We start from the raw sequence: 13,319 nt of genomic DNA, 5'->3' as shown, positions 1-13,319 counted from the left end.
GCTTTTATAGTGCTTTTTTGTCCTTTTTGGAGCTGGTCCCTTTCCATTTTGACTGAATGGATGAGCAGCTCAGAGAATGTTAACATTGTCCTTTGATGCTTCATGAAAGAAAGTCATACAGAGTAAATGATGAGAGCATGTGCCCTTTTAGTTTAAGGACTAGTGGTCATCCAATATGGGTTTCTAAGGTTAATGCCAATATTTTAGAGTGCAGTGTGGTTGATGGCCAATATAAAGCTGCACTCACACAATTTAATTTAAATGTGCACATTATTGTTACAATAAAGATTAAGATTCAATTTGAAACATCTATGTAATTAATTTGTAATAACTATTTGATTCCATTCTGTATATTTTTTAAATATATATTTTTAGAATTTTTTGTGTCATTTATTTGTTGTAAAATATACTATACTAAAATGGCAATTTTATGAAATGTTCTTAAAATGTACATTTTTCAGTTTTTCTCTCTCAATTTAATGCATTCTTTCAAAATAAAAGTTTTAATTGTTCAATAAATAAATACATAAATTTAACTAACCCCAAACTATTGAGCTTCTTAATTCTTAATCTTAAAATATTACTTCACCAAAAAAAAAAAAATATAACATCATGTGACTCTAAACCTGTACGAGTTTCTTTATTTTGTTGAACACAAAATGAATAATTTTGAAGATATAGCCAATACTTTCATATTATGGGAAAAAAAATATTCATTTCATTTTCATTTTTGGGTGAACTGTCCCCAATATTATTGTTAAAAGTTTCAACTAAGGGATCTCCTAAATTTAGGGTTTTGTTGCAGCTGGTTCCATCCCCTTGCAACTCACGGCTGCCACTTTCAGAGTTTAAGCCAAGCATCTTAAAGTCACAATAAAGATAGAGCTATGGAGTTCTGGCTGATCCTGGCACCTCATCCTCCTTCTTTACAACCACAATCGAGGCTCTCACTGCAACCAAAGACTCTTTTCTAAGCAGCACTGCCTCCTCTGACATCCCTAAACAATGGAGGGCAGTGATCTCTGACAGTGGCCCACAGGGCCATCGCCTGATTAAAAGGAAACAAAGGAGACGGTTGACCTCCGTCCAAGCATCTAATCTTAGAGCCACAATGAAAGCAGGCGATGTTTTGTTCAATGCTCGCTTTCTCAAAAGCTGACAGTGCTAGCTGTGAGGGTGGACCAGCAGAAGTCCTGCAGAGTCTGGACCTGCTCCCAGCCCATGCTGCAGAGAAGCTGATCGCTCTTCATTACTCTATTAACATCCCAGAAAGCAACCGACTACAGTACACACAACACAAACACACGTAACCACACAAGCTCCAGTGGCAACACAAAGGTCATAGCTTCTAAATGGATACATCCTCAGAAGGTTATCTGTATGTTTAATGATATGAAGTATGTGGCAGACAGTGTGCAAGAATGTCAACATCACAGCTTTCTTCTGTGTGATGCAGATCAACACACATCCCGTCCCTCCCCGGCACTGCTGGGAAAGCCGTCAGCTCATGCGGGTTCCCAAGAAAAGTGTTTCTTGGGAACCCGCATCTTCAAGCAGCTTCAAAGCAAATATGCAATACAGGAAAGACAGTAAAGGCATTTCCATGGAACTACGCCTTTATCTGGGACTTCATCAAGTTTTAACCACCACAGCTTATAGAACTCTCTCAAATATGGAAAAAGCGATATGTTCCTGTTCCTATTTCTTTGTCCAGGTGTGTCTACTTCAATCATTTGGTCTATTATATTTACAGTTTTCTTTACCATTGTTCCTTATCAGATTGCAAGTGAGGGAACTTGAGGGAGAGTCTTGTTTATTTAGTGGTTATACATGAAAATTTTTTGTCATTACTAGGTTTATTGTTGGGTTATTTGATTCTGAGTATGTATAATAAAGCTGTATTTCAGTTAGGGATGTGCTAGAGCTTTTTCAGCTATTATTGCAATTTAAAGAAAGCTTAGCTTCTTTTGAAAAAATAAATAAATAAAAGTCGGCATGATATGGACATTTCTATTTTACAATTCATTCATGAATGAACACAACGAAATCACCACAACACAAAGAATGGGACTTTCATTGTATTGTGCTAATTTTGTTGTGTTGCAGCTTGTTTCTGTTTTGTTGTGGCTTGTTTCCATTGTGTTGTGCTAATTTCGTTGCGTTGTGGCTTGTTTCCATTGTGTTCTGCCAATTTTGTGGTGTTGCAGCTTGTTTCCATTGTGTTATGCTCATTTCTATGTGTTGCGACTTGTTTCCACTGTGTTGTGCTAATTTCGTTGTGGCTTGTTTCCACTGTGTTGTGCTAATTTCGTTGTGGCTTGTTTCCATTGTGTTGTGCTAATTTTGTGGTGTTGTGGCTTGTTTCTGTTGTGTTGCAACTTATTTCCATTGTGTTGTGCTTATTTCATTGTGTTGTGGCTTATTTTCGTTGTGTTGTGGAGATTTCGTTGTGTTGTGCACTACTGGGCCATCGTACCCATGGCTCACGGATGTACGTTACAATATAGAAGAAAATAACTGTTGCTGCTTCCATGTTGGCCAAAATAAATAATAAGAAATAATAGATTTTTAAATAATATTAGTATATTTTTCTAATTTTATTTAATTCAAAAGTTGAAATGCAAATTTAAAATGATATAAACTCAAATTCAATTAATAAATGTGGTGTTGGCCAGTAAAATCTTAACTACTAGCAAAATAAAAAGCTGAACCTTGGTGCTCTCCAAATGTGATAAGATCACTTCAGTCGGATATTCATATCAGTGATAAATGGGTCCACAGTATGTAGAGTCAATCAAGTAGGACTGATTTTTAATCATTATTTAATCTTATCAACCCATTACGCAATACATTTTCTGCCACAGTGCTCTATTGAAATAATAAGACAGGAAATGGCTTGTACGATGACTTGAGTATTTTTAGTAAGCTCACAGTACACAGTAATGACAGACTCCATGAAAAGCCCCATCACCCTTGCCATATAGATAAGAGCGTGTGAGTGCTCTCGATAGAGACACCGTGAGCTGACTTTATTGGTATTTAGTGAAGGAAGCTCCTATAAGCACCGTCAAGCAAACAAGCCCCTCAGCCAACATTTCCTGAAGACCACTAACAGCTGTTGCTAAGCAACTTGAGCATCTGCAGCAGGGCCAATCCTGGTAAAATACACAGGCACTTCAATGGATCACTAAAACGTGCAAATAAAACAAACACCCGAAAAATAGCATCACTACAATAACTTTTTGCTCACATGTTGATGTTTACATTCAGCTAAATCATTGATTTGAAATGACTAATTATGAATTTGTAATACGAATTTTGGAATTTTGTCTGATTTGCAGTATATATATATATATATATATATTGTGACGAGTCGGTGGCCCTCCCCCTCATTATCATCACCACCCCATCCCTTATTCGCCGCCCTTCACCAGGCTCCCGGCGGAGTGGGTGTGTATGAGGAGGAGGCGAGGATCAACGCGGCTGGCGGCGTGTGATGAGGCACAGCTGGACTGAATGAAGCCTCATCACCGCCGCTGTTAAATGCCGAGCGCGCCTCTCCTCGAGAGACCGGTCTCTTCCCCCGTGCATGCACGCTGGTGTCCTCGTGGGTCCAGGAAGGGTGCGTAGAGGGACGACGCGCCACCGAGGAAGTGAGCTGCAGGACCCGTAGTCCGGATGAAAGCCGCACCCGTAGTTACGGCCGTCGGGCCAGGATGCCGGGTCGTCCATCCCGCCAATGCCCGTAAGAGGTAGAGCAAGAGCCGCCGCTCAGGAGAAGCCGCTGCCCCTCGTGCGGCCACCGGACTCCGCCCCTTCCCTGGACCCTTCCCTCCTTCTGGAACACTGCCCTCCTTCACGATCCCCGCAGCACGACGAGGACACCAGATTCCCTGTTTTGTTTGGACACTTCTTCCCCCTGGACACTTTATTTTATTGATTTTTTTTGTTTAATAAAAGCCTCTCCGAGGCCTGACGCCACACCCACTGTGTCTGTCGTTGGCTCCTCCCGTCACAATATATATATATATATATATATATATATATATATATATATATACACATATATAGGCTATATATACAACACGAATTCCAGAAATGTTGGGACGTTTTTTTAAATTTGAATAAAATGAAAATTAAAAGACTGTCAAATCACATGAGCCAATATTTCATTTACAATAGAACATAGAGAACATAACAAATGTTTCAACTGAGAAATTGTACACTTTTATCCACTAAATGAGTTCATTTCAAATTTGATGCCTGCTATAGGCCTCAAAAAAGTTGGCACGGGGGCAACAAAGGGCTGAAAAAGCAATACATTTAAAAAAAAATTAAGTTAATTGACATCAGGTCTGTAACATGATTGTCTATAAATGGGATGTCTTAGAGAGGCAGAGTCTCTCAGAAGTAAAGATGGGCATGGGCTCTCCAATCTGTGAAAGAGTGCGTAAAAAGATTGTGGAATCCTTTAAAAACAACTTTCCTCAACGTCAAATTGCAAAGGCTTTGCAAATCTCATCATCTACAGTGCATAACATCATCAAAAGATTCAGAGAAACTGGAGAAATCTCTGTGCGCAAGGGTCAAGGCCGAAGACCTTTGTTGTTCGGGCCCTCAAACGATGCTGCATCACTCATCGGCATGATTCTGTCATTGACATTACTAAATGGGCCCAGGAATACTTCCAGAAACCACTGTCGGAAAAATCAATATGCCGTACCATCTGCAGATGCCAACTAAAGCTCTATCTTGCAAAAAGAAAGCCATATGTGAACATGGTCCAGAAGCGCCGTTGTGTCCTGTGGGCCAAGGCTCATTTAAAATGGACTGTTTCAAAGTGGAAAAGTGTTTTATGGTCAGACGAGTCCAAATGTGACATTCTTGTTGGAAATCAAGAGAGAGAAAGAAACTGAATTAACTGAATAAACTGAATCTGTGTCCTCTGGGCTAAAGAGGAAGGAGACCTTCCAGCATGTTATCAGCGTTCCGTTCAAAAGCCAGCATCTCTGATGGTATGGGGGTGCATAAGTGCATACGGTATGGGCAGCTTGCATGTTTTGGAAGGCACTATGAATGCTGAAAGGTATATAAAGGTTTTAGAGCAACATATGCTCCCATCCAGACGACGTGTATTTCAGAGAAGGCCTTTTGCATTTCAGCAGGACAGTGCAAAACCACATACTGCAGCTATCACAACAGCATGGCTTCGTAGTAGAATAGTCCGGGTGCTGAATTGTCCTGCCTGCAGTCCAGATCTTTCACCTATAGAGAACATTTGGCGCATCATTAAATGAAAAATACGTCAAAGACGACAAAACTCTTCAGAAGCTGGAAAACTATATTAGCTAAGGACGGGACCAAATTCCAACACCAACTCCAGAAACTCATAACCTCGATGCCCAGACGTCTTCAAACTATTTTGTAAAGAAGAGGAGATGTACACCATGGTAAACATGCCCCCGTCCCAACTATTTTGAGACCTGTAGCAGGCATCAAATTTGAAATGAGCTAATTTTGTGCATAAAATTTTAAAATTTCTCAGTTTAAACATTTGTTATGTTATCTATGTTCTAATGTGAATAAAATATTGGCTCATGTGATTTGAAATTCTTTTAGTTTTCATTTTATTCACATTTAAAAAAACATCCCAACATTTCCGGAATTCGGGTTGTATATATATATATATATATATATATATATATATATATATACATATTAGAGGTCGACCGATAGTGGATTTTACCGATACCGATAGCTAGGTTGGACCACACTGGCCGATACCGATTAATCAACCGATAGTTTTCAAAATGGATACTGAAAGAGAGCTAGTGCTTTACTATTTAAAAAAAAAAACAGCAACAGTACTGAACCATACTTTGTAAATGAATAAAAATATTAATATTATTTACTATATTGATCATTAAAGTTATTTCATAATTTGCTAATGTTAAAAGAAGAAACTTTAAAATGTAAAAATATAGCCTATTAGTAGCTAATAGTGAATGTTGAAATGAAAACACTCTAACAAGGAACAATACTTCTACAGTTTTCATTAATGCTACGAATGGACTTTTATTGTTAAATGTTACCATTTAATTTCAACAGTCATGCTTAAAGATGGCCATGTTTAAATATCTACACAAGGCCATAGCATTAAAATTACATACATATGGATATTGTATGTGTACTCACACACTTTATTTGCTTCTATTTTTTAACACTTGATAATTATCTAATCAAAAAAAAAAAAAAAAAAAGTTAGTCGCGCAGCGCTGCGTCTAGGAGAACTCAATTCAAGTGGCGGTCTAAAACAATTTATTTAAATCACCAAACGGACATTGCTTCAAGAATTAACAATGTGGCATAAATGAGTTTGAAGTTCGGTGTTTAAAAAAACAGAGCAAGTGGAAAGAGAACGCGCGATCTGTATTACAGCTCTCTATATGAAGCATACAGACTTTATTAGAGCCACAGAAAGACAAACGTTTTGCTGAAAAATGCACAATACATAATTTATAGCCTAGGGTGAAGTCATTATACATTCACAACGATTTGGGACAAATATAATGTAATTTAATAGAAAACTATGTGAATGGCGCTCTGTTCCGCGGCAGGCTTTTCTGTCGCCTGCATTTAAATGCGCGTCTGGAGTTTCCCGCTCTGTGCAGCGCGCAGTGTCACGTGTCACAATAAACAACACGTGCTGTCAGTGATTTCCGCCTCTAGAGGCCGCTCTCGTACTGTATAATGCCAGCGGACCCTTCTCAGCCATTCCGGCAACGGTTGCAAACCGGAAAACTATCGGCATGGATTTTTGCCGATAACCGATAGTTGTGGCAATCAACTATCGGTGCCGATTAATCGGCAAAACCGATGAATCGGTCGACCTCTAATACATATACATATACATATATGCATATATTACACACACACACACACACACACACACACACAGTATACATGTATTCCATTGCGTCTATGTTCTCGCCAGGAGAGTGAAACCAACATGTGTGCTTATGTCTGCTCATATGCCTGAGTGCGCTTTCTTTTTATAAACTAGAGAAGTGAAACATAAAGGAAGTCTAAATGCCGTCTCATTGTGCTGTTTATATCTATCAGAAAATTTCAAAATGAGTAAAAGGTTGTGAAAGGTTGTCAGATGTCAACAGAATAGTAAACATACAACTCCTGCCTGTCATCAAAGCTTTGGAAATAAATGCTCACACATCTTTTTATCAGTAGTGATCTTTCTGATGATATAAAAAAGTAATGCTCAAAGAGACAAGCAGTGACCTGCAAGATCTTAAATTTCAAATGGATTCCTTACAGGAATGTCTCATTTTACCCAACACCCTAGAAAAAGACAGTCCTGCAATTCTCTTGGACTTGCTTAATCACAGATAAAATTAAACATTTTATATTAAACGCTAATCATGATATGGTTGTCCAGATCAATACACCTGCCTCATAAACTACCGTTCAAAAGTTTGAGGTCAGTAAGATTTTTTCCCAGTTTTCACAAAAACATTAGGCAGAAACTGTTTTCAACATTCATAACAACCAAATCAGCATACTAAAATGATTTCTGAAGGATCATTTGACACTGAAGACTGGAGTGATAGCTACTGAAAATTCAGCTTTTCTATCACAGGAATAAATTACATTATATATATATATATATATATATATATAAAAACGAGATATCTCTTAAAAGGCAACATTGGACAATTTCACAAGATTTGGGACCCTTTCTTCTATTACCTCAATAGGAATTCTATTCCTTAATGCAATGTATTGTAACTTAAATATTGTGTGTTTATGTCACTGTATTGTATATTAAGAGGCTGGAGAAGGGGTGTTAAATTTAATGGATTTTTTTATTTTATTTTTTATTTTATTTATTTTGTGCATATAAGAAAATTAATCCTGGAACTTGTTTATTTCATGGTTATTCGATGACTGAATAAACCTTATTTGACAAAAAAGGAAATTAAAAAATAAAAATAAAAAAAGTCTTGAAAAAGAATACTTAAAGTACATTAAAAAAACTAATTGATTACAACTTCATGCTTATAAAAAGAGTAATTTATTTTGTATGCAGCATAGTATTGTCATTTATCACTTTGGCACGAAAGAGGAAGTTTAAAAAAAGGATATAACAAATTCGGACTGTAAATACAATACTCTAAGAAGTCACCGTGTTACTGTGTTCATGTTTAAGAATGTAATAATTTGAAAATATATTCAGTCAACAAATTTCAGTTTGAAAGCTATATTAAGCCCCGCAGGACAGTTTCTTTCACATAAAACAAAGGCATGTCAATACCTCGCCTCAAATGTCTTCTCATTAGCTCTCATGGCAGGAGTCTAATGCATTTAGCAGGTTTGGCCTTTTCTAGGAACTTTGCTTTGCTCTTAATGAGGAGCCATTAGAACGTTAGAGAGAAACCCAGGTGTTTCTAAAGCGAAACGTTGGGCTTTGTGGAGTCTGTCATCATTTCTTACACTGAGAAAATGGCGAGCCATATTTTGAGTGTCTATCTTTAGGAAGGGCCTAATAATGAAACTCTTGAGCTATGAGATGTGACACATTTGCCCCCCGACTGTGTCGTCTGATGGAGGGAAGACAGAAAAAGAGGGAGAAAGAGCAAGGGAGAGAAGAGGAGAGTGTTCTGAGGGGGTTTAAGGGGAGTGAGGCTGAGAGGCTGCTGTCATGCTCTAGTTGGCCTGTTGAAAGATGGTTGAGACATGTTTAAGAGGGTGGAGGAGGGGGGTTTGTGCCGGGATTCTCCTTCGCTGAGCAGAAGCTCTGAGCCTGGACAGACACAGCAGTGGTAACACGGCTGACTCACTCAGCCCACACGCAGGAGAACGCTTATTCACCCAGAGAGGAATATTAACAGTATCACAGCCTCATCTCAATGCTGCCAGACCTGTTGCGAGCGCTCATGAAGCATGCAGAATGAACGTGTGTGAAAACTGTAAAAATCATTCATCAGATGCATATTCAGACAGGCTATGCACACATCTGAGAGGCACATGTGCATCCATCCTACTAAAATGCTGAATCTGAATGTACTGTAGACTAGGGCTGCAGCAATACTACCATAAGCCGCAAATTTGGCCTAAAGTCTCTATTTATCTATTAACAACATTCAATAGTGTATATAATGTTCAAAGGTTTGAGGTCAGTAAGATTTTTATTTTTTGAAAGGAATGAATACTTTTATTTAGCAAGGACACGGTAATTTATCAAAGGTGACAGTCAAGGCATTTATAATGCTATAAAAGACTGGATTCTTTCATTTAAAAAGTTGATCAGTTTCCACAAATCAGCATAACAATTTTCAAGACATAATATCAAGAAACATGTGAGCATCAGCTCAAGAAGCACATAAGAGTGATTTCTGAAGGACTCTGAAGACTGGATTAATGGCTGCTGAAAATTTTGCTTTGTCACACAGGAATAAATGAAATTTTAGAAAACAGCTATTTTAAGTACCAATAATATTTCACAATGTTATTGTTTATACTGTATTTTTGATTAAGTAAATGCAGCCTTAGTGAGCACAAGAGACTTCTTTTAAAAATATTTTTAATAAAAATTAAGCAGACCATAAATTTTGAACGGAAGCATACTTTTTTTTTTTTTTTTTTTTCTGAGAGCAATGAAAAAGAACATCTCAAATGCTGAACTGTATTTAATAGCATTCTGTGATGGAAATGTAATTTTATTTTTTATTTAAATAAAATGGTCTTTTTATGGTTAATTATGTACATCAACATTTATGTAAAATTATAATTAATTCAACAAAAAAGTTGTTATTTTTAAAGATTGATTTAAAAACAAATGTAAAGACTGAAAAATTCACCCAATTATTTTTCTCATGATATTACATAAACCTATGACCTCTATATGCCCTCATGCAGACTCTCAGCCATGTTAGCGAATATTATTCTGCTACATAATGCTTATAAAGCAGAAAATGTTACACATTTAAAAATAGGACATATATAAAATAATTGTAGGTTTTAAAAAAAGACGTTTATATCTGTCCACAGACCCCCTGCAGGACCTCCATGGACCCTAGGGCTTAAAAACCCTGGCTTTGGATCCTTAAATCGATATTTTACTTCTCTGAGGCACTGTAGTGGACATCAGTGAAGTGAGCCGCATGAAACCTATCCAGCAGATTCACTCGCTCACATTGACACGCTGAGGGTCTCTCTTCTGTTCAGCCCAGTTTCAATCACTATCCCATTATTATATTGTGATGATGCATTGTGATACATTGAATCGCGTATTGCAATGCAACACCTAGCCATGACACAATTGTTTACCACAGTTAAACAGCACATATGTAGACCGACACATACAACAGAGACAGCTTACCAAACTGTGTGTCCTATAAAAAGCTTAGCTGGGACATGCGTGGATGATTCCCTCCCCCTGTAACATAAGAAAAAATATTCACGTCACCGACACAAAGTAAATATTCTCCTCTTTTTTTAGAGTCAGCAGGAAAGCGCTCTCAGACAGGGGTAATTTGTCTTCTCCTCAAGGGTATTCATGAAAAGGACTGGAAGGCGCATGCAAGTGTCAACAGTAAAACTTTGGAGCTGAAGTATTGTATGTGAGAGAGATGCTGTTCTGAGAGCCAGAAGCATCCGTTGTTCCTATCACTGATGCTGATGTGGACTGCTCTGACCAGCGACACCCACTCTCCCCTGCTGCCGTGGCAACAGAGCTCAGGATGAATGGTGGCATCAGAAAAACATTAGGCAAGGCTCAAGTCCAAAAATGACATACATGTACACACATATTTATAAACTATATGAAAGTCAGTTTCTGCCTCACGCTACAAAATAAAATATATTAACTTTGAGAATAAAACAATTCTAATGACGAAAATTAAATTTTCACACTTTTAATAAATACATTTCAATTGTATGAGTTGTTGCAACTTGAATTTACAGAAATTAAAGTTGCTATTGTAAAATTTTAAGGGCCAGTTTTACTAACAGCTTGCACAAGCACAAACCATCTTTTGGTGTTAAAATAGTACAGTTAGGATTTACTAAAGATGCGCAGTGACGAATAAGCAAATAACTTAAAACATTTTTTTAAGTTAAGTCAACATCACTTTTTACAGAGTGTGTATAGAACTGTATTTAATTCTGAATTTAATTGTATTAAACTGTAATAAAATAATGATAACACCTTAGTATAGGTATACCTTAGTATAGTATGCCTTAGTTCATTCATTAGTATAGGGACCAATTCTCACTATTAAAGGGTTAGTCCACCCAAAAAAAACTGTGTGGACACAGTTATTTTTGTGCCTGACATTATTGAATATGCATTTGTAGGAGTTTCCCTTTCATATGCAAAATTTATGGGAGGAGAGTATTCAAATGAATCACGCAAGGCGATTTGCTAACGTTTGCTCCTGTCAAATTACCAGTATTTGCGCTATTATTTAACGCCCCCAAAAAAGCATGTCTTAAACTGTTTTGTGCTTGAAATGGCTGTAATTATTGTTGCTAGGAGGAGGCACTGCAGAGAACAGAGAGAGTGTGGCAGAAGAGAGAGGATTTTTCAACACGCATTCATTTATTAGGAATGCCAGAAGAACACATTATCCGAAAATATCATTTGCAAAGCCATGTTATTTTTAATTTGCTTCAGGAAATAAAAGATGACTTGGAACCCTCAACTAGGAGTCAAGCAATACCAGGTCTATCTATACTTCTTGCAACCCTTCAACCATTTTCAACGTACTGTGGCGTCTTTATTTCTTTATTTGTGACTACGCTAATTTACGCTGCGCTTGGTAGGCTATTAAGTTGGTCGATATGTAAATGAGATGTTGCATTGTGTTTTTTAATTTACACGTTGTTAGTAAATCACCCGCAGATATTTCCACACCCATCGGGACTGTTTTGGAATTGCGCTCTCACGCTAATTTGCCCTGCTTAGTAAAACTGTAGTAAAACATCCAAATAATACGTTAGGACTGAAAGGGGTGTGATTCGATCAATAGGAAAAACACTAAGCATGTAAACGCTCAAATATGATTTCCTTCCCAATCGGAATTGTGATGCAGATGTTTACCAGAGCCCTTTCAAAATAAGATTTGCATGGTTGTTGGCTGTTTACATGGTTTACTTCTTACTAAAATGCATATGTTTATTTAACTGATCAGTGAAGGAGACTAAATTTACTAAATATTTGCAAAAAAAAAAATCTGACATGCAGTGACTTTATGCACTGCATGCGCATGCACTCAAGTTTTGTTTGAAATACATAAATGCACATGTAGCCTAAACGAAAATGTAAATCAGGTTGCAAAATTTAGGGTTCATATAAATAGAAAATTTTAGAATCTGAAATCAGACGGAATTCATTTGCATTAACGAAAATTAGTGCACATAAACTTACTAAACTTACCTATTGTGAGATATAAAGTTGAAATTGTGAGATATAAAGTCACAATCACATGAAATAAAGGCACAGTTTCCATTGTATTTATGTATTTATTTATTTTAAACTCTGAGGCAGAAACAGGCTTTCATTAAACAACTTGAATTGTTTTATGTTGGGTACAAAAAACACCCGCATAGTCTGTGAATTGACAACTGCGGAAGTGACTTTAACATGGCAACACTAAGGGTAGATAGCAATATGCATAATTTAGATACAATTTTGGATCAAAATAACAATCCTGGTCTCATGTGAAGCAAAACCATTTCCCACAAGGGGGAAGTAAAGGAATTCATATTTCATAGCCTAGCACTCTCAGTATAGAAGAAGGGAGAGTCGATCACAAATCTTGTGCTCTGAGTATTAGAGCACACACAAGGCAACGCTAGTTATGTTTTATTAAATGCTCTCTTCCAGAGCTACCGCACCTATGAGATGCCAGTGCTTAATATTTTAGCGCCAGACATTGGAATTCTGACTGAGGAAGGGGAGATGTGTGGATCCTGTCTCCGCAAAGTCCAATCGGAATGATTTATGAGCGGTTTGGTCATTGGCATCCCAGTCAGCTGCAGGGAGGGTTTCCACCGCAGTGTCTGTTCTTATAATTTGGGATGGCGACAAATTCTTTAAACAGGAAAAGTGGCAATTTCTGTCATAACCTAAAGGTCTGTTCACACCATGTCTGATGGAACAAAATAACATAGATTTTTTACATGATTCACAGCAAGTGCAATACTGGGTTTTACTTTCTGGGGTTTTCTCTTAAATAAAGTGTTTGGTTTTGAAAGTGAAGTCCCTCCTCCAAGTGCACACTTGGTGATGTAATGCTGCA

At 37.4% G+C, this 13,319-nt stretch overlaps 1 protein-coding gene across 2 annotated transcripts in view; it reads right to left on the bottom strand.

Annotated features, from left to right (window-relative positions):
* fut8a (fucosyltransferase 8a (alpha (1,6) fucosyltransferase)) overlaps positions 1-13,319 on the bottom strand; it is an 87,373-nt gene that overhangs the window by 50,330 nt on the left and 23,724 nt on the right. Inside the window, exon 2 of one of the 2 annotated variants that reach the window (XM_058748952.1) lies at positions 10,397-10,453. The exons of the other annotated variant lie outside the window; for it this stretch is intronic. The gene's annotated coding sequence lies outside the window, so the exon portion shown is untranslated. The remainder of the gene's footprint in view (positions 1-10,396; positions 10,454-13,319) is intronic. 2 annotated transcript variants of the gene reach the window in all.

The sequence above is a fragment of the Onychostoma macrolepis genome, chromosome 17 (assembly GCF_012432095.1).
Source record: "Onychostoma macrolepis isolate SWU-2019 chromosome 17, ASM1243209v1, whole genome shotgun sequence".
NCBI lineage: Eukaryota > Metazoa > Chordata > Actinopteri > Cypriniformes > Cyprinidae > Onychostoma > Onychostoma macrolepis.
Note: the sequence above shows the minus strand (reverse complement) of the source record. Positions and strands in the feature narration are given on the sequence as shown.